At 45.3% G+C, this 20,252-nt stretch overlaps 1 protein-coding gene and 1 long non-coding RNA gene across 2 annotated transcripts in view; both read right to left on the reverse strand.

Annotated features, from left to right (window-relative positions):
- LOC122935208 (zinc finger protein 397-like) overlaps positions 1-20,252 on the reverse strand; it is a 1,371,324-nt gene that overhangs the window by 316,730 nt on the left and 1,034,342 nt on the right. The gene's annotated exons all lie outside the window — the stretch shown is intronic.
- On the reverse strand, positions 1,012-19,779 carry LOC122933939. The gene is made up of 3 exons (XR_006388604.1): positions 19,751-19,779; positions 19,544-19,667; positions 1,012-1,065 (listed from the first exon to the last, which is right to left on the reverse strand). It is a non-coding gene; the product is annotated as an uncharacterized LOC122933939 (long non-coding RNA).

Here is a 20,252-nt window from a genome sequence, read left to right on the forward strand (position 1 = left end):
ATTTTTAGTCACCTGGTCCTCAGATGTTGCCGGATGTAAGAAGTAGGTGGAGCTGTATTCTCCTAGATGCAGTGCTGGCTCACTGCTGTCACCTGCGATTAATCTTCTCCACTAAGTCCTTTTTTAAATTATAATTATATGCATTTTAAATTTGGCGACTAAAAAATCCTGGTCACTGTGAATTTACACCAAGACTGTGTCCTAATAGAGAGACTCTGTGACCACATGCTAATCCCCCATGTGAAATAGTAAGGGTAGGCTCACAGATCGCATATACACTGTGGATGTAGGGGCAGCAAATCCTCAGCATTCTACAGTACCAGCAAAATGGAGGACATTTTGAGAAATCTTATCTTATGCTGCAAAAAAAACAAATCTGAGCGTAAATTGACCTGCAGTTCGGATTTACATCTGCAGCCTATCAACTCTGTGGAAATGTAAAGAGCGAAATCTACGGCAAATCCACATGTAACACATACAGATTTCACCATACCCTCACAAATAATCCTGTTGTCCCCCATGAGTTCAGTAAATATTCTTAGATGCTGTGGTCTCTAGCGACTGTGGGATCGCAGGGTTTTAACAGGACTCCACTGTAAAACACACCCAGGACCCACAGCGTATGGAGCGGCCTCAGCTTACTTCACTGGAGATCTAAGGTGGAGCCTCACATGAAGAAACCCCCCAATTCCCTTCCTCCATTCATGATTCCATACCTGTGGTCACATGGACTGGAATGTCCTCCTCCACCTCACTCTTACACGGGGGATCGCCCATTATCCGCTCTTCTTCATCCTCCACTTTAATATCGGTCACATCTTCCCCCTGATTTGTCATCTGTAACAATTCAGGACAATACAGCAGACAGGTGGGAAATCTAACAGATCCACATAAGAGACCCCCACAATCTATGACCCCTCTATGACTGCAGGACCCCCCTATATAGATGTGTATAGGGCTCAGCTCCATCTACCTGATGGTTCTCTGGGAGCTTCTCCTCTGGACAGTGCTGGGAATACAGAGGACGGGGACATCTCTCGGGGGGATTTCCTTCTATGAGTCCATCTGTAGGAAACACACAGGGACAGGAGAGATTATTACATGTGATGAGGAGAGTAGTATCCAGTTGACAAATGACAGCCCCCCTCCTTACACTGCTGATCGCCCCATAAATCAGTCTCCTCTTCTGGTTCATCTTTAACCTCAACCTTAATATACATCGGATTTTCATCCTAAAGAAGAGAAATGTGAAATAATCTTTGGTTCAATCCCTTTCTGGTCAGATTCTGAGAAGACTTCAGCTCCATCTACCTGATGGTTCTCTGGGAGCTTCTCCTCTGGACAGTCCTGGGAATACAGAGGACGGGGACATCTCTCGGGGGGACTTCTCCTCCTGGATCCACCTGTGGAGACACAAGCACACAGTGACTGAATACATGGCCTCCTGTAGATCTGTCTATAGATCAGACTCTTCTCTCAGCTCCTTCACTTCTAGGTTTAGTGATCAGGGTCTAAATAACAATGTTCTGCTCCTCAACAACTTTCTCCTCAAACTAAGGCTACATGCACACGAACGTTGTTTGTTTCCGTGTCGGATCAGTTTTTTTTGCGGATAGGATGCAGATCCATTCATTTCAATGGGTCCACAAAAAATGTCCTAGCCGCATTTGTATGTCCGTTCCGTAGCCCTGCAAAAAAATATAACATGTCCGATTCTTGTCCGTTTTAGGCATTGTTACAATGGATCCGCAAAAAAAAACGGATGGGATACGGATGTCAGCAATTTGCAGACCGCAAAACACATACGGTCGTGTGCATGTAGACTAATCCAGTAATAAAGAACATAGAATTCCAGGCTGTGAACGGCTCTTTCTTCCAGAGACTCGGCTTTCATTCTTTACAGCAGGTGGAAGACACTTGGACATTGATGGATTTAGATCGGTCGTCTGGTGGAGAAAACCTAGATCCAAATCTGGTTGGGAGATGAACTGAACTAATTCCATAAATCACCATTTCTAGGGAGCAAGAATAAGGATTTGCCCAGTATCATGGAAAGTAATTCACCCCCCACAGCATGAGTGAGGAGGAAATATTTCCAGTGACCGGCAGATAAGATGAATGTTGGATGCAAGCTCCTGTGTATCAACAGGTTTATTCGGAGCAGGACTACAGGAGCCGGTGTCCTCCGGAGACAGGGGGTCACTAGAGCTCTGTAGTGTGGCTGCTAATAACACAGGGCCTGTGATTGCTGAAGGTGGAGGTGACTGGAATGGCGCTCCTTTCAGTGATGGAGGAGACCACATGTATGGAGATTTGCTCTACACGTGGAGGTTTGGCTGTAGATGACAACAGTGACAGTGGCTCCCGGGTTCAATCCTCCCGAGCCAATATCATATGGATCCGTACTGCCATAGCTCTCATGATATATTCACAGAGGATTTGTTGATACTAAGACTGACCATCTCTTACTGGGAAAGTTGGGTGACCACCAATATGGCCACTAGGTGTGTGTTACTGTGTAATATCTCTGTGCTGCCATATTACCAGTGCTGTAATATCTCTGTGCTGCAATATTACCAGTGATGTAATATCTCTGTGCTGCCATATTACCGATACTGTAATATCTCTGTACTGCCATATGTAACACCTCCGAGTGGCATTACAACGCCCACTCCCTGCTTCTGTCTGTATATGCACTAACAAGGTCATTTTAATGCATTTATTCCAGGTCCTCCACATTGTGCATCTCCTGGTATACTATCTGATTATGTTCATGTAATGTGCTTGGTTTACCAGCTGGTGGCAGCAAAGCTTGGCAGTGCTACACTAGCAGAGAGTGGAACTAGAATCCAGTCTCTATGCCTCCCCAGTGAGGGCAGGAAGTTAGATAGAGGTCAGAGTGAATCACCCGCTGCATGAGGGAGGTTGTGTGGTGAAAGACTCGCCCCTGCAGGGTGAGCATCGCCTAAAGCCAGCAAAAGATTCCTTGGAGTACACCAGAGACCTTACAAAGATAAGTTACAAGCAAAGAGAAATCTGAGGACTTTAGCCAGCATATGCATACAGCAGAAAGTAAGAGAAAGGATTTCTGTTTAACCTTGCAAACCTAAAGTACAGCAAAGAGAGAGATAGCAACAGATGTAGCAGCGCCGAGAGTGTTTACCAGCCTGCCAAAGTTTTCCAATACCTGCTGGGAATCAGGAAGGAACCAGAAACTGTTTTAAAGACAAGTAAAACTGTGTTTAAACTCTATACTCAAGTCTGGACTCAATTCATTCCCCCATCATCCAAGTTCAACTACACCTTGCTCTGCTTTGGACAGCTACGTGTGGGATCTCAGGGATATTCCAGTTGGGAGCACCGTGACACGTGCATCCAACATATGCAGAGACATTGTAGGCTGCACTACACCACTCTGGCAATCCTGCACTGGGTGTCCCACCAACAACACATCTTAAAAGAGAGCCTTCCGCTCCTACTGCTTTACCGCATCTGGTGTCATGACAAACTGTTTATACACCTGTTGGTCATAACACCTTAAAGGGATCTCAAGGCTGGGGCCGGACGTCACAAATGGCGTCACAAACAGGATTTGAACTATACTAAACTGTGCCATACAATTATCTAGCCTACAGGATTACAAAAGTCCCATTAAAAGTGTGCACAAAACTGTCCGAAGGGTTAATCCACCATCTTTAATGGTGACGCGCAGCTTCCTCTACCAGTCCAGAAGCGGGAAAACTGAAGAAACGCCCCCTCCACAGCGGAAAAACCCAGCCTTGCCCACAGGGAGCGATCGCACGGCAAAGAGAAGGGAAGTGGCAGCTCCACCTCCAAAGCCTCTCCCTAGCCTCTAGTTCACGCCAGCATCAGGGAGGACAGAGGAAGTCGACAGCGCTCTTACAGGAAGTGAAGCGTGCGGCAATCTTGGAAAAGGGCAAATGCGGTTCTCTCTCCACCGGATCCAGAGAACCCGCGACTGAAGATCTGAGTGAGTACTACTGGGGAAAATACCGCTATTAAAGACTGTTTAGGACTGGTATCCTCCTGCCCGAGCATTATACTCCACAAAATTGCGCAGTCGCAGTAACACGCACTTACATTGCTGTTTAGCCTACGTTGACCCCTCTAGTCTAGTACAGGATACCAAAAGCCATGTCGGACAGCAAAGACAACACCCAGTTGGACTGCAGTGATCCAACAGCGGCAGCTGCATGCATCATGCCTCTTACTATGCCATATTGCTTTGGAGCACCCTAGCTTCCACATTCCGTGATAAAATGTTGGCTACGTTTAAGCTATATCCAGTATCTCAGGACCAGAAAGTGGAAATCCTGATCGGCCAACTATAGGGAGCTGCGCTCCAGGAGGTCAAGTCCTGGCCCCGTTTAGAGCAAAAAACAGCTAAGCAGATCCTAGACCGACTCAGTACCGCCTTTGACACTAGGACCGCCTCGGAACTGAAGATGCGTTCCTTTGGAAAAGAGCAGTCCACGGAGTCACTAAGAGACTTTGCCCTATCCCTGAAAGAAGTGTTGCGGGCAGTTATCCACTTAGCTCCCCATGAAGCTGAGGGACAAGATCAGACCCTCAGAGAGCAGTTTATCGAAGGTGCTCTGACTAACCTCTCAAATGTCAGCTAAAGATGCTGTCGGTTCAGCACCCGGATATCCCATCCCTAGATTTTAAGGAGCTCGCTATTGGCATCCTGGGAGAAAATCACCACTCTTAACCTCCTGAAGATAAGAAGGTCTGCCCCGTCCTGCGACCCGCTGTCCATGGCCAGATAGCGAAGTGTGGGGCCCAGGCACCTGTCCGAGATGCTGTGGCAGCCCTGATGGCCAAAGTCTCCTACCTAGCTGAGAATATGGAATATATGAGGAAGCAGCTAGAGCGACTGGAACAGCGACCCAATGCTGAGAAAGAGACTACTGCGCCAAGAGAACGTCCTCCAACCGGTCCACGGGAATATAATGGTCAGCCGACCGCTAGGTGGTCGGACCCTGGGTATCAAAACCCCAGAAAACGCAAATGCCGGTATTGTCTAAAACATGCTCACGCCGAAGAGAATTGCTGGCAGTTAAACGACTATCCCCTGAGGCCAAGGACCGCCCCTCAGGAGGAAGAATACTAGGTCCCGAAGATTCAGCCTTCATGCTTAGATATGTGGGAGGCCGCCCTGTGATTGAAGTTAGCATCAACGGAGTAACGTTTTCTGCTCTGATTGACACTGTATCTCAAGTTACTACCATCCGTCAATCCGCATTTTAAATCTGTCAGAGGGGAGCCCAGTTAACACAACCCCCAACATTCTGGATCCATATCAGAACTACTGATGGCCAAACGGTTCCCATCTTAGGATATTGGGAACTGTTGTGCTCTTTCATAGGTATATAACATTTATATCTAAATATCAATAGTTGGCCGAATTAGGTTTATGCAAAGGACACTGTTCCTAAGGTTTCTTCTCTATAGATGTACCAGTCTAAGAAGAGTCATTCTTGTCTCCTTATAGATTTATGACTGAGATAAGGATATTCTCTAGACGTATTTGGTACTAATTACCCCGAGAGTTGATGTCTATTGGTGAAGCAGAAAATCTGTGGTGTCTGTATACGCATATAATGAACCTTAGTTTTTTTTTTTTTCTATAACATAATCAATAGGACATATGTATTGTTTTTTATTGTTAAATATTATGAAGGACGTCAATGCATCTATTATCTTATATATTTCTCACTAGGAACGCATGTAATCCTAAAGTATGATGAGAAGAATTTGAAGTATAGACTTTGTTAATGAGTCTCCGTTCAGGGAAAGCGATGTTATCCTAACTAAAAATCAATCACCCGTTGAAGTGACAAAGTAGACACACGTCTGTGATAGTACAAGGTCTATTATATTCTTATCGATATCATAAATTTAATAGTTTAGGAGATGTCTAAATTGGTACCTGAATGTCTATGCTTTAATCGGTATATGTGTCAAAGTTTATCCCTTTAGCTCTGATTTAGGATTCCATATGTTATGTTTGTGGAATGTAAGATGAAATCAGACCTGGTCATTTAACCCTTACTGGTAATGATGCTAATGGCTCATGCAATAGTGCCACCTAGGTATAATTAAGTAACATTACACCAACAGCAGAAATGCATTCTGGGGGATACAGTGACATCACAGTCATTATCATATGTACACGCCTAACCGACAATGATTGGAAAACTCCAAGTTGGGAAGGTGTGCCTAACTGATAAGTTTTTGATAATAAACCACACACAAGAAAGAAAGTAGAGACTCGAGGAGAAAAATCCCAATGATCAGAATGGACGTTAGAGCTTAACGTATAACTTTATTATGTGTAGTATTGATTGAATTAATTGGCCTTATATTTAGTAACTCCCCACTTTAGTGTGGATGTGTGATGTTAAAAGTGCTACATCAATATTATCACCATTCAGTAAATATGCATATTACTGAATAAAAGATCTAATATTGATATAAGGCCTCATAATTTATAAGTTGTGTCGCAATACTACCCGATATCCGAGATTGGTCATAGTTTGAGCAGAGCAAGGGTTCGTATCTACCCTAATCACTATTGCGTTTACTATGTCAACTGATAGTATATCTCACAATTGTGGTCGAGACGGTTGTATTACATTTTACGTTTAAGAGGTAATAGGTAACGATGGTATTTGTGTTAGAGCCATCCAGTGGCGAATATAGGGCACTACATATTACTGCGTGTTATTGCATATTATTGAATTTTATATTGATTAAGCTTTTATTGTATAATAAATCATTTATATTTTTGCATAGACGCTTGCACCATGTTTTACTGATTGCACAATACAATTAAATTAACGACAAACTCTTTTTGAGGTGTTTTACCTCTAGGATCAATTCCCTTTGAAAATTTTCCTTTGATCCTTTCTTTTATATAAAGATTTATATCCCTAACAGAACCCACCTTACAGATCGAAGATACCGAACTCCTACACCAGGGAGTAGTTGTGATTCAAGTAACAGACTATGACGAAGAACCTGTTGTCCTTGGGATGGATGCAATCGGGAACTGTTACACTGAGGTGCAAGAAGCCTTGCAGAAAACTCTACTAACTGCACCCAGTGTGACTCAGCGTGTCATACACCAGATTATGCAAGTGTTAACTGCTCAACAAAGACTCAGTAATCAATGGGGAGAAATCTGCCGCATTCGCATCCAAGATGCTCAACCTATTAGACTTCAAACTGGAGCAGAGACCCTGATTTGGTGCCGAGCTTGCATCGGGATCCAAGGCCAGGATTACCAGGCCCTCGTGGAGCCCCTACAATTACAAGATCACCCTCTTGTCCGAGTCACCAGGAGCTTAGTCACTGTATCGCGTGGAAGGGTACCCATATGCTTGGTCAATCTAAGTGATGAAGCTGCAGTATTGAAGAAATATTATCCAGTGGCGAGTCTACATCATGTCCGTCTACAAGACGTCCTGGATTCACCTACTGCTGCTGCACAACAAGTGCTTTAAACAGCAGAAGTAGCCAAAGATCCGCCTGAGCAGCCTTGGTGGGCCGAACTACACATTGGAGATGCCACCACCTCTGCAGAACAACTCAAAGGTGTGTTGGATTTAGCCAAGGAGCACCACCATGTCTTCAGCAAACAACCCTTGGACTATGGTCAAACCAGCTTGATAAAGCACACTATTCCAACTGGCACTCACAATCCAATTAAAGAAAGATATAGGCCCATGCTTCCAGCTCTATACCAGCAGATGAAGAAGATGGTTCAGGACATGAAGACAGCTAATGTCAGCCAGGGCTGTCCCTTTGGTCCTGGTAAAGAAGAAGGACGGAACAATCAGTTTCTGCGTGGATTATTGCAAAATTAACAACATAACGCACAAGGATGCGTACCCTTTGCCACGAATTGAGGTTCTCTTGCAGTCCTGGGATCTACTGCCTATTTCTCAACCTTGGATCTAACCAGTGGCTACTGGCAAGTCTCCATGGCACCAGAGGATAAAGAAAAAAACACTTTCACCACCCTAATGAGTCTGTTCGAGTTCAACAACATGCCATTTGGTCTGTGTAATGCCCCTGGGACATTTCAGAGACTCATGGAAAGATGCCTTGGACACAAAAACTTTGAATCCGTATTGCTGTACTTGGATGATGTGATCGTCTACTCCAAGATCTAGGAAGAGCATTTACAGCACATGGCAGATGTATTCCAGACTCAATATGGATTGGAGGTCAAACCTTCAAAGTGTCACTTGCTGAAACCCCAAATGAAATATCTGGGACATGTTGTGAGCGCAGAAGGCATAAAACCGGAACCTGATAAGATAGCAGCAGTACAAAACTCAAGGAGGTCAAGAGCATTCTTGCATTCGCAAGTTATTACCAGAGATTTATTCCCCACTTCACTCAAGTTGCGGAGCCTATCCAGGAGTTTTTGAAGGGTCATCCCAAAGGCAGTCAGAATGCTAAAATATCAGTAAATGCAATGATAAGCAAGAGACCGCTTTCCAACTGCTTAAAGAAAAACTCACAGAGCCACCAGTCTTGGGCTAGCCTGACTATAGCCTACTATTCTGTCTCTATACAGAGGCAAGTAAGAAAGGTTTAGGAGCCGTACGATCTCAGACACAAGCCGAAATCAAAAGAGTCATCGCTTATGCCAGTAGATCTTTACGAGAACCAGAGCGGAATGACCACAATTATAGCTCCTTCAAACTGAAATTTCTGGCCTTGGTTCTGGGCTGTAACTGAGAAGTTCAAAGATTATCTAGCGGTCGCACTTTTCACTGTCTACACTAATAATAATCTACTGGCTCACTTGAACACTGCACGTCTGTAAGATCTAGAACAAAGATGGGCCTCTAGACTGGCAAATTTTGACTTTACCATTAAGTACCAGACGGGCAAAGCTAATGACAATGCTGACGCCCTATCCAGGCTACCTGCCCAGAATGAACTAATTTCCTAAGATAATCAGTGGGAAGATGTGGAAATGCCAATATTCTACTCCCGATTTGCCTGGCAGGAAGCTCTATGCACCAAGCACCAAGTCTCCAAGCCCCTAGTGCTCCAAAGACCTGTGGTCCCTCACCTCCAGTTGAGAAAGAGCTCTGGCTCCAACTACAAGTAGAGAGCAGAGTTATCGGAGAACCGTTGGATTACTTTTCCAGTGGGCACGTACCGGAAAGAATCTGGCAGCGGAGAGCTGACTCAGAACTATTTTGCCTCTGGCGACAACGCAGAATGCTCTTCATACAGCGAGATCTACTCATCCGGAGAACGCTTAATCCAGTTACATATGAGCGCCTCCACCGGATAGTGGTGCCCCTAAGAGATGCCAGGATGGTCATGGATATGTACCATAAGAGGTCTGGTCACTTTGGAACCCAAAAAAGGACTGGTATGAAAAGTGATATTGAAGCCTGGTGCCGGGAGTGTCCCACTTGTGCTGTGGCCAGAAGAGAAAGACATGATCAGCGAGCCCCCTTCGTCCAATAGTGAATAAAAGTCCTCTGGAAATTGTGGCTATAGACCACGTGAAACTGGAACCCAGCAGATCTGGATACACCTATGCTATGACGATCATAGACCACTACACCAAGTTCGTTGTGGCTTTACCTGTGAAGGACTTAACAGCCAAAATTACAGCAGCTGCTTTGTGGAAAAGCTTCATTATGCTATATGGGTGTCCTGAGAAGATACTCACTGACCAAGGATCCGCATTCGAGTCTCAGTTGGTCTATGAACTTTGTGACTTGTAGACCTGCAAAAAACTGAGGACCACTGCATGGGCTGTGCGAGAAGATGAATCGAACCCTGATCAATATGCTCAAAGCCGTACCACCTCACAAGAGAGCAGAGTGGCCTTTGCTTCTCCCTGAATTAGTGTACCTGTACAATAATACCACTCACTGCTTCACCATACTACCTCATGTTTGGAAGACAGGGCCGTTTACCTGCAGACCTTGCCATTGATATCCCTGTGCAGGACTCAGAACCACTCCTTCCCCAATCTGAGTGGGTCAAAGAGCATCGAAAGCGCCTAGAGGATGCCAGAGAGATAGTAGACTCTAAAATAGAGAAGGCCCAACAAAAACAACTTTGATCAACATGCACATGCTGAGCCCTTGCAAACAGACAAGGTTTGGCTCAGAAACAATCACCCAGTAAGCAGGCTGGATAGTCACTGGGAAAGCGAAACATATACAGTCATGGCTGTCCCCTCACCGGAAGTCTACGACATCCGGAAAGAAGATAAAGGTACTCAGCGAGTACACCACAACATGCTCAAGAAATGTCTGCAGGAACCTGTTCCGAGGCAACCAAGATAAGCGGATCGGTTGCTCGAACTGCCATTCTCTACAGAAAGTAAGACTCCTGCAGAGTTAACTTCCATGCTTGACCCCCTACAGTGGTTTTTCCAGCCTCAAATTCGAGTTTTGATGCCAGTTCCTGGGATTAGTACTTCTAAAGTGACAAGACACGCAGCCGATTCTCCTGCACAAGCACATATCTCCTCTAATAAGTTCCCTTCACCATTTTAGGAGACATATATCTTCCCTCATATAAGAGGCCTGTCACTTCCTCACAGGTCCTAGAGCTTTCTTGTATTTGTACAGTTTTTTCCAATAATCTCCTTTTCTCCAATATTGTAATTTCTTACATTTATCATCCTTACAGTCACACAGAGGAAGCTTCATTCCATTCCAACAACTCCTTCTTGGTGCAGTGTTCGTTTGAGTGTATTCGGGTAGGGATCTAATGTGAAGCTCCGACATTTCATGTTATTGCACACATGGCATGGTGGTGGAGTCGGCACACTACTTTCTCCACAGTGGACATTTCAGGTCATTCCCCCTGTTCCCTCTCTCACATTCCTCTCTTATGAGGTTCACACCATCAGACTCTTCTGAGCATTCCCCCTTCAGTTGCTGTTGTCCATCATCCCCTAGGTTCGGCCCACCAGTTCCTGGATCACTTTGCTTCTTGGCAGCCTCATTTTGTATCAGGCGAATCATCAGCTCTTATTCTGGATGATTTTAACATCCCCGGTAATGATCCGATCTCCTCTTCGGCCTCTTTCTTTCTATAACCTCCTCTCTTGGCCTCTCACAATTTACTTCCTCTGCCACACACACAGACGGCAATACTCTTGATGTGGTCTTCTTCTCAGCTCTGACTTTACTAACTGCCCCTTCCTGCTTTCTGACCACAATCTTCCTTCCTTTACTATAAAGGCCTCTCACTCTTCTCATCACTTTCCTACCGTTCACACATACAGAAACATATTTGGCATCAACTCGCAGGACACCCTACAGCACGTGTCAGACCCAAAGCCCGAATCTGGCCCACCACCTAATTTTATGTGGCCTGTGCAAGGTTGTCAAAAGACAGGGACCTGACACCATAAGTAATGATTGGCTATACCCAGCGGCAGTCCCTTTAAACATCAGGGCTGCACATGACAAGACCTTCTGTGTTACGCAGTCCGCCGAGGCCTTAGGGGGGAAGGAGGGAGCGGCCTCCCTCTGCCTGGCTAGGTGACGCCCCTGGCATGGGTGCAGCCTGTGCCCGGTATATCTCTGGTGATGTGGTCTGGACTCTGTGTAGGTGAACTTTAAGGTAAGTACGGGTACACTAGTCTGCTCAGCCTGTCCCCAGTATTCCAGTACTCCAAAGGACTGCACCTAACTTCAACACCGAGTATGTACCCAGTACAGTGTTATCTGTGGGGTTACATAGGACTGCAGGTGACATCTACTACATTATCTGTACTCAGAGAGCTATCACTGTGTTATCTGTGATGTTACATAGGACTGCAGGTGACATCTACTACATTATCTGTACTCTGGGTTATCACTGTTATCTGTGATGTTACATAGGACTGCACTGCAGACTCCGATGCCTGACTTCCAGAAGCCGGCCTTTTGAAGGCAATCATACTGCTGATCTAGTCCTCGGTGATAATGTGTTTGACACCCCTGCCCTACAGCGCCCATTACCCTCTGACCTTCCCAACACAGACCGCGGAAACCTTGGCACACGCCTGGAACAGGTTTTCTTCAGAGGAGCTCCAGGTGTGCCGAATGCTTCTGATGGAAATCACGGCTATCTGCAGATCTTCTCCAAAAATGTAACCCCTACATCACTAAAGTGTCTGAAAATTTTGAATAAAGACCAATTGAAAAAGAGATTTTAGTCCAAAACGAGTAAAATGAAATCATAAAAAAAATTGTCCCAAAGATGTCCATAGCCTTTAAACTCTATAACTCTGCCATTCAAATGACCAAAGAAGTCTACTTCACTTCACTCGTCTCATCTTCTCACTTTTAAATGACCTGTGGGGTTTCGCTCTGGTAGATAGGGTAAGTGGACGCAGCACAGAGGCAAAATGCAAGTTCTTAACTCAAACGTCAGTGTTTATTCACACTTCGGCAGTTGCACACAACAACATGTCACTTTGCAGTCTTTGGTGTTACTTCACACACAATGGAAAGTTCATATTGCACAAGTCACCTTGTTGTCAGTTCTGCCTCCAGCAGTCTACAGCAGGCTTTAGGGGGCCTGTTTCCCCTGCACACGGGTCTCAGCCCTCCAGTCTGGCACAAAACCTCACATCCCAACACATGGATCCTGTTGCTGAGCCCAGCTGCCTCTTTAAGGACAGCCAGGTGCTGCCAAAACCGGACCAGCAATTAAAATCCAGTCCGGTATTTGACCCCACCTGGCTGCAAATCAGCCCAGCAGCACACGCTGGGAGATAAATACCTGCTTTCCCAGACTATACCCCTCACTGTGTCACATACCCCTCTTGCCCCTTTGTTCAAACCTGAGGGGGTGAACACACCCCAGACAGTTTACCCGAGACAGGGCATCCGCGTTTCCCTGTATCCATCCTGCCCTGTGTTCCACTGAAAACTTAGTTTTGTAGGGAGAGAAACTATCTGGTGACTTGGGCATTTCTGTCCTTGGCCTGGCTCATCCACTTAAGAGGGGAGTGGTCGGTAACCAGGCCGAATTTTCTCCCCAATAAATAATAGTGGAGAGATTCTAGTGCCCACTTGATAGCCAGGCACTCTCTCTCCACTATACTATACTGGGTCTCGGCTGGGGTGAGCTTACGGCTGAGGAAGACAATGGGATGCTCCTCCCAGTTGACTTCCTGAGACAGTACAGCACCGAGGCCTACTTCGGAGGTATCGGTCTGTACTATAAACTCCCTATTGAAGTCGGGCGTCACCAAAATCGGGGACCCGCACAGAGCCGACTTCAAAGCTGAGAAAGCCTCTTCCAACCAATCATCCCAGCGAACCATCACTGACTTGTGTCCCTTCAAGAGTCCAGTCAATGGAGCTGCTAAAGTGGCAAAATGGGGGACAAAGCTCATGTAATAGCCCACCATTCCCAGGAACGACTTTATTTGCCTAGAGGTGACAGGTCGGGGCCAATTCCATATCGCCTCTATTTTGTTCACTTGGGGTTTGATGACTCCGCGCCCAATGACATACCCCAGGTATTTAGTCTCTTCTAACCCTATAGCATATTTTTTGGGGTTAGCAGTTAGGCCAGCTTTCCGAAGGGAGTCCACTACAGCCTGCACTTTGGCTAGGTGACTTTTCCAGTCGGTACTGTGGATGATAATATCGTCCAGGTAAGCCGAAGCGTATGTGGACGAAGCACAATGTCCATTAGTCGCTGAAAAGTGGCGGGGGCGCCATGCAGACCAAAGGGTAAGACCTTATACTGATACAGCCCCTCAGGCGTGATGAAGACAGTTTTCTGCTTGGCAGCCTCCATTAAAGGGAACCTGTCACCTCAAAAATGCATGTACACCCGCCAGCAGTACCTCGTAGCAGCCCGCAGCCTGTTAATAATCATGTTTCATCCTGTTGTCCGATGCGTAAGTTAAAAAAAATGCGGTTTTATTCTCCATCAGCGCTATAGTGCCGGCAAAGTCAAGGTAACCACATCCCTTAACCGTCCCCTCTTGCATGAGAGTGACAGACTGCAGTGCGGCCGCGATTCCCCAAGTCTCGTGCATGCACATTGCGCCGCTGAAAACTGGCTAACAGCGGCAGAACTACAGAGCGCACTGCGCATGCGCGAGACTTGGGGAATCGCGGCCGCACTGCAGGCTATCACCCTCCGGCAAGAGGGGGCGGTTAAGGGGCGTGGTTACCTTGACTTTAAGCTGGCCGGCACTATAGCGCTGATGGAGAATAAAACCGCATTTTTCAGAACTTACGTAGCATTGGACAAAAGGGTGAAACATATGATTATTACAGGGTGTGGGCTACTACGAGGTACTGCTGGCGGGTGTAGATGCAGCTTTGAGGTGACAGGTTCCCTTTAAGGAACCTGCCAGTACCCTTTCATGAGGTCCAAAACAGAAAAATACCGTCTTGTCCTAACCTCTCGATGAGGCATTGGATACGCATCGAATTTGGAAACCTCGTTAAGTTTACGAAAATCGTTACAGAACCGCAACGTCCCATCTGGTTTGGGTATTAAGACCATAGGACTGGCCCAGTAGACTCCTCGATGACGTCATCAGCTGCACTTCCTCCGGTACGGTTTCAACCGGACTTTTGCCTGAGGCTCAGTGACAATGTCATGCTGGATTGTGGAAGTGCGTCCAGGGAGGTCCGAGAACCGATCAGTGTTCCTGCTGACGAACTCCCTGGCCTCCTGAGCCTGTTTAGAGGAGAGGCTGTCAGCAATTTTTACTATGACAACCACTTTCCTTGCATCAGACAGAGGGGCCGATACCTCTTCTCCTAGAAAACCCGACCGCGGGCTGTCTTCTGTACAGGTCTCCATCTCTTTCCAGGGTTTTAGTAGAGTAACATGGTAAACCTGCTCTAGTGTTTATAATCTGCATCTTGACAACATTGTATATACTCTCCTGTATAGTAACATTGACGGCAAGATAAATAACTAAATGCATGACACATATTCTCATAATATTTTTTTTTTTATACAAATATTTTTTTTTATATACTCCCATCCCATCTCCTCCAAGTTATGAATGATCTTTTGAGTTGGGAGTAGACCTGCTGATATAGTAATGAACGGATCCCATTTATAGAGACATATGCTAGAATTGATTTTATATATATATTTATTCAGTCTTTCCTGCATTTTTTATAAAAAGACGCTTTGATAACGCAACAGCGTTTTAATTTTTGTTTATTGCTTCTTGGTTTTCATTTATTTTTAGACCTGGTTTGTTATCAAGTTTTGAGCCCTGGAGACTATATAGAATTTTTTGATACGGAGGAGAAAGTATATGGAAAGAAAGAAAAAACCCATGCGAGAGGATATCCAATGACTTTAGGACCTGTGGGACTGATATTTGGGAACCTCCAATTCCCTCCTCCTGATCACGTTTCACCCCCTTTTGTAATTAAACATCTACTATAAGAAGAGTGGACAATGGTCTACTGTTGACCACTGATGAAGGGACAGTAAGTCCTGAAATGCGTTTGGTGAAAAGAGGAGAAAACAGTGACACACCGCCCAGGGAAATACAATCTAATTCTGGCATTTGAAAGCGGGCACGCCGAGTGTTCCTGCACCAATACCCCCACCCAAGCATACTCAAGGGGAGCAATCCAAGGAGAAACCGGCTCTTCTTCACACCACGTGGGACGCCACGAGCCGGATAGAGTGTATCTCCCCGAGGCTGCTGCCATACACGCACATATTCACCGAAAATTCTCTATTTATTTCCTTAAAAGTATACTTTTATGTCTGAATTTGGTTTTAGAATAAACTTATTGTAATATTATAATATACTCCCTGATAATCTCCAGGGATTAGAGCGCCTCCGACCATCCAAGTCTGATTTCTGTAACGTTATACAGGAGATGCAGCGCAGGAAATGTCTCTGTCAGCAGCGGCCAAACAACTGCACTGAATGTCACAGACACTTAGGATGCAGAAATGTAACACAGCAGATGCAGCAGAGGTCGTGTCTCTGTCAGCAGCGGCCAAACAATTACAGGCAATTTACTGCAGGTGGCGCTAATAATATACATTGCAGCAGATAAAACAATCGTCCTTAACCCCTTAAGGACATAGGACGTACCGGTACGCCCTATTTCCCGAGTCCTTAAGGACCAAGGACGTACCGGTACGTCCTGACTTTAAAATCGGCATTCCGGCGCCGCAGGGGTTAATTTGAACAGGATGCCGGCTGAAATCATTCAGCCGGCATCCTGTTAAAATGCCAGGGGGGGGTCATGTGACCCCCCCGTGTCGGCGATCGCAGCAAACCGCAGGTCAATTCAGACCTGCGGTTTGCTGCGCTTTTTGCAGTTTCTGATCCCCGCGGTCCCTAACCGCGGGGATCAGAAACTTTAGAGTGCCTAAAATCAATATAGTACACCCCCCCCCTGCACCCCTGCATGATTTGATGGCGGCGGGTGGTGCAGGGGGGGTGTCGCAGGCGGTGGGGGCGTTGCGGGAGGCGGGCGGTGCGGCAGGCGGGATCGCGATCCCCCGCCCGCCTCCCATTGCGTAATCGTTGGTGTACAGTGGGTATACCAGGGTGCCAGCACATTGCTGGCACCCTGGTATAAACGGCTGACATCGTTGATGCGATGTCAGCCGTTTAACCCTTTCCATACAGCGGTCCGTACGGACCGCTGTATGGAAAAGGTTAACAGTAAGAGGGAGCTCCCTCCCTCTCCGATCGGGGGGCTGCTGTGCCTTTGCAGCCCCCCGTTGGGAGAGGAAGAGAGCCCCCAGACAGCCCCCCGAAGCCCCGTCCGCGAAGTTGTGGCAGACGGGGAAGGTTCCCATGGCAACAGGACGCCTGCTCAGGCGTCCTGCTGTCCATGGTGCTAAACAGATCTGTGCTGAAAGCATAGATCTGTTCAGTGTAAGTAAAATACAGTGCAGAACCCTATATAGTGTACTGTACTGTATTATACAGACATCAGACCCACTGGATCTTCAAGAACCAAGTGGGTCTGGGTCAAAAAATATAAAAAATAAGTGAAAAAAGTTAAGATAAAAAAAAAACACATTTATCACTGAATAAAAATTAAAAAAATAAAATAAACTACACATATTAGGTATCGCCGCGTCCGTAACGACCTGATCTATAAAACGGTCATGTTACTTTCCCCGCACAGTGAACGCCATAAAAATAAAAAAATAAAAACAATGAGAAAATTTAAATTTTGCCCACCTTACTTCCCAAAAAAGGTAATAAAAGTGATCAAAAAAGTCGCATGTACGCCAAAATAGTACCAATCAAACCGTCATCTCATCCCGCAAAAAATGAGACCCTACTCAAGATAATCGCCCAAAAACTGAAAAAACTATGGCTCTTAGACTATGGAAACACTAAAACATCATTTTTTTTGTTTAAAAAATAAAATCATTGTGTAAAACCTACATAAATAAAAATAAAGTATACATATTAGGTATTGCCGCGTCCGTATCGACCGGCTCTATATAAATATCACATGACCTAACCCCTCAGGTGACCACCGTAAAAAAAAAAAAAACTGTAAAAAAAGAAATTTTTTGCCATCTTACGTCACAAAAAGTGTAATAGCAAGCGATCAAAAAGTCATATGCACCCCAAAATAGTGCCAATCAAACTGTCATCTCATCCCGCAAAAAATTAGACCCTACTCAAGATAATCGCCCAAAAACTGAAAAAACTATGGCTCTTAGACTATGGAGACACTAAACAATTTTTTGGTTTTAAAAATGAAGTTATTGTATAAAACTTACATAAATAAAAAAAATTGTATACATATTAGGTATCGCCGCGTCCGTGACAACCTGCTCTATAAAATTACCACATGATCTAACCTGTCAGATGAATGTTGTAAATAACAAAAAAAAAACGTGCCAAAAAAGCTATTTCTTGTTACCTTGCCGCACAAAAAGTGTAATATAGAGCAACCAAAAATCATATGTACCCTAAACTAGTACCAACAATACTGCCACCCTATTCCGTAGTTTCTAAAATGGGGTCACTTTTTTGGAGTTTCTACTCTAGGGGTGCATCAGGGGGGCTTCAAATGGGACATGGTGTCAAAAAACCAGTCCAGCAAAATCTGCCTTCCAAAAACCATGTGGCATTCCTTTCCTTCTGCGCCCTGCCGTGTGCCCGTACAGCAGTTTACGACCACATATGGGGTGTTTCTGTAAACTACAGAATCAGGGCCATAAATAATGAGTTTTGTTTGGCTGTTAACCCTTGCTTTGTAACTGGAAAAAAAAATATTAAAATGGAAAATCTGCCAAAAAAGTGAAATTTTGAAATTGTATCTCTATTTTCCATTAAATCTTGTGCAACACCTAAAGGGTTAACAAAGTTTGTAAAATCAGTTTTGAATACCTTGAGGGGTGTAGTTTCTTAGATGGGGTCACTTTTATGGAGTTTCTACTCTAGGGGGCATCAGGGGGGCTTCAAATGGGACATGGTGTCAAAAAAACTGTCCAGCAAAATCTGGCTTCCAAAAACCATATGGCGCACCTTTCACTCTACGCCCCGCTGTGTGGCCGTACAGTAGTTTACGGCCACATATGGGGTGTTTCTGTAAACGGCAGAGTCAGGGCAATAAAGATACAGTCTTGTTTGGCTGTTAACCCTTGCTTTGTTAGTGGAAAAAATAGGTTAAAATGGAAAATTAGGCAAAAAAATGAAATTCTCAAATTTCATCCCCATTTGCCAATAACTCTTGTGCAACACCTAAAGGGTTAACGGAGTTTGTAAAATCAGTTTTGAATACCTTGAGGGGTGTAGTTTATAGAATGGGGTCATTTTTGGGCGGTTTCTATTATGTAAGCCTCGCAAAGTGACTTCAGAGCTGTAGTGGTCCCCAAAAATTGGGTTTTTGTAAATTTCTGAAAAATTTCAAGATTTGCTTCTAAACTTCTAAGCCTTGTAACATCCCCAAAAAATAAAATGTCATTCCCCAAATGATCCAAACATGAAGTAGACATATGGGGAATGTAAAGTCATCACAATTTTTTGGGGTACTACTATGTATCACAGAAGTAGAGAAACTGAAACTTTGAAATTTGCTAATTTTTCCAAATTGTTTGGTAAATTAGGTATTTTATTATGCAAAAAAATTAATTTTTTGGACTTTATTTTACCAGTGTCATGAAGTACAATATGTGACGAAAAAACAATCTCAGAATGGCCTGGATAAGTCAAAGCGTTTTAAAGTTATCAGCACTTAAAGTGACACTGGTCAGATTTTAAAAAAATTGTCCTTAAGGTGAAAATGAGCCCGGTCCTTAAGGGGTTAAAGGGACTTCTGGGTCTCTAACAACTTTCTACACTAAACCCTGTCTAAAAAACTATTTCTGTCCTTACACTGTCTGCCCCTTCTGCTGCAGCTCGCCCCGACTAAGACTGTGCCGAACCCGGTGTCATCGGGTGCTATATAGCCGGCCGGCCAACCACTGTAATGCCAGAAACCAACAAACGTGCGGGGAGGAGACTCGAGCATGCACGGCCTCTTCTCACCTTGTCTCCTCTTACCTGGTGATGTCAGAGGCCGGGGAGCCTCCATCATGGCCTCCTTGTACAGATCCTGGTGTCCTTCTACATACTCCCACTCCTCCATGGAGAAATAGACCGCCACATCCTGACACCTTACAGGAACCTGACAACACAATGACACCGTCATCACCCAGGCCCCTCCAGTGCTGTTACTGGAGAATTTCCCAGCATTCCCAGCAGTGTCACCTCTCCAGTCAGCAGCTCCATCATCTTGTGGGTGAGTTCTAGGATCTTCTGCTCATGTATCAGGGGGGGAGGCTCTGTGATGGGGGTCCTGCTCCACCCTCCTGACTCATGGATGATGGGAGTCCCCCCCGATGTCTTCTTCACTATGGTGTAATCCTGTGGATGGAGAGAGACACTTAGGGAAAGAAGTTCCTTCCTGACTCAAGATCTACACTCAGAATCCCTCCCTGGATCATGGCCCCATCTCCAGTAATCTAGTCACTAGAAGCTGGAATATTATTACCCTCCAGACCTCCAGGCCCCTTCTGGACTCTTCTAGAGATTCCCCATGATTCCTTCCTCTGGCAGAGAGCTCCATAGTCTCACTGCTCTTACAGTAAAGACTCCTCTTCTATGTTGGTGGAGAAACCTTCTTTCCTCTAGATGTAGTGGAGGCCTCCTTGTTATAGTCCAGTATCATCTAGATGTCAGACTAGTGGTAGAAATCCTCCCTCTAGGCCAC

Source organism: Bufo gargarizans, chromosome 4 (genome assembly GCF_014858855.1).
Source record: "Bufo gargarizans isolate SCDJY-AF-19 chromosome 4, ASM1485885v1, whole genome shotgun sequence".
NCBI classification, from domain to species: Eukaryota; Metazoa; Chordata; class Amphibia; order Anura; family Bufonidae; genus Bufo; species Bufo gargarizans.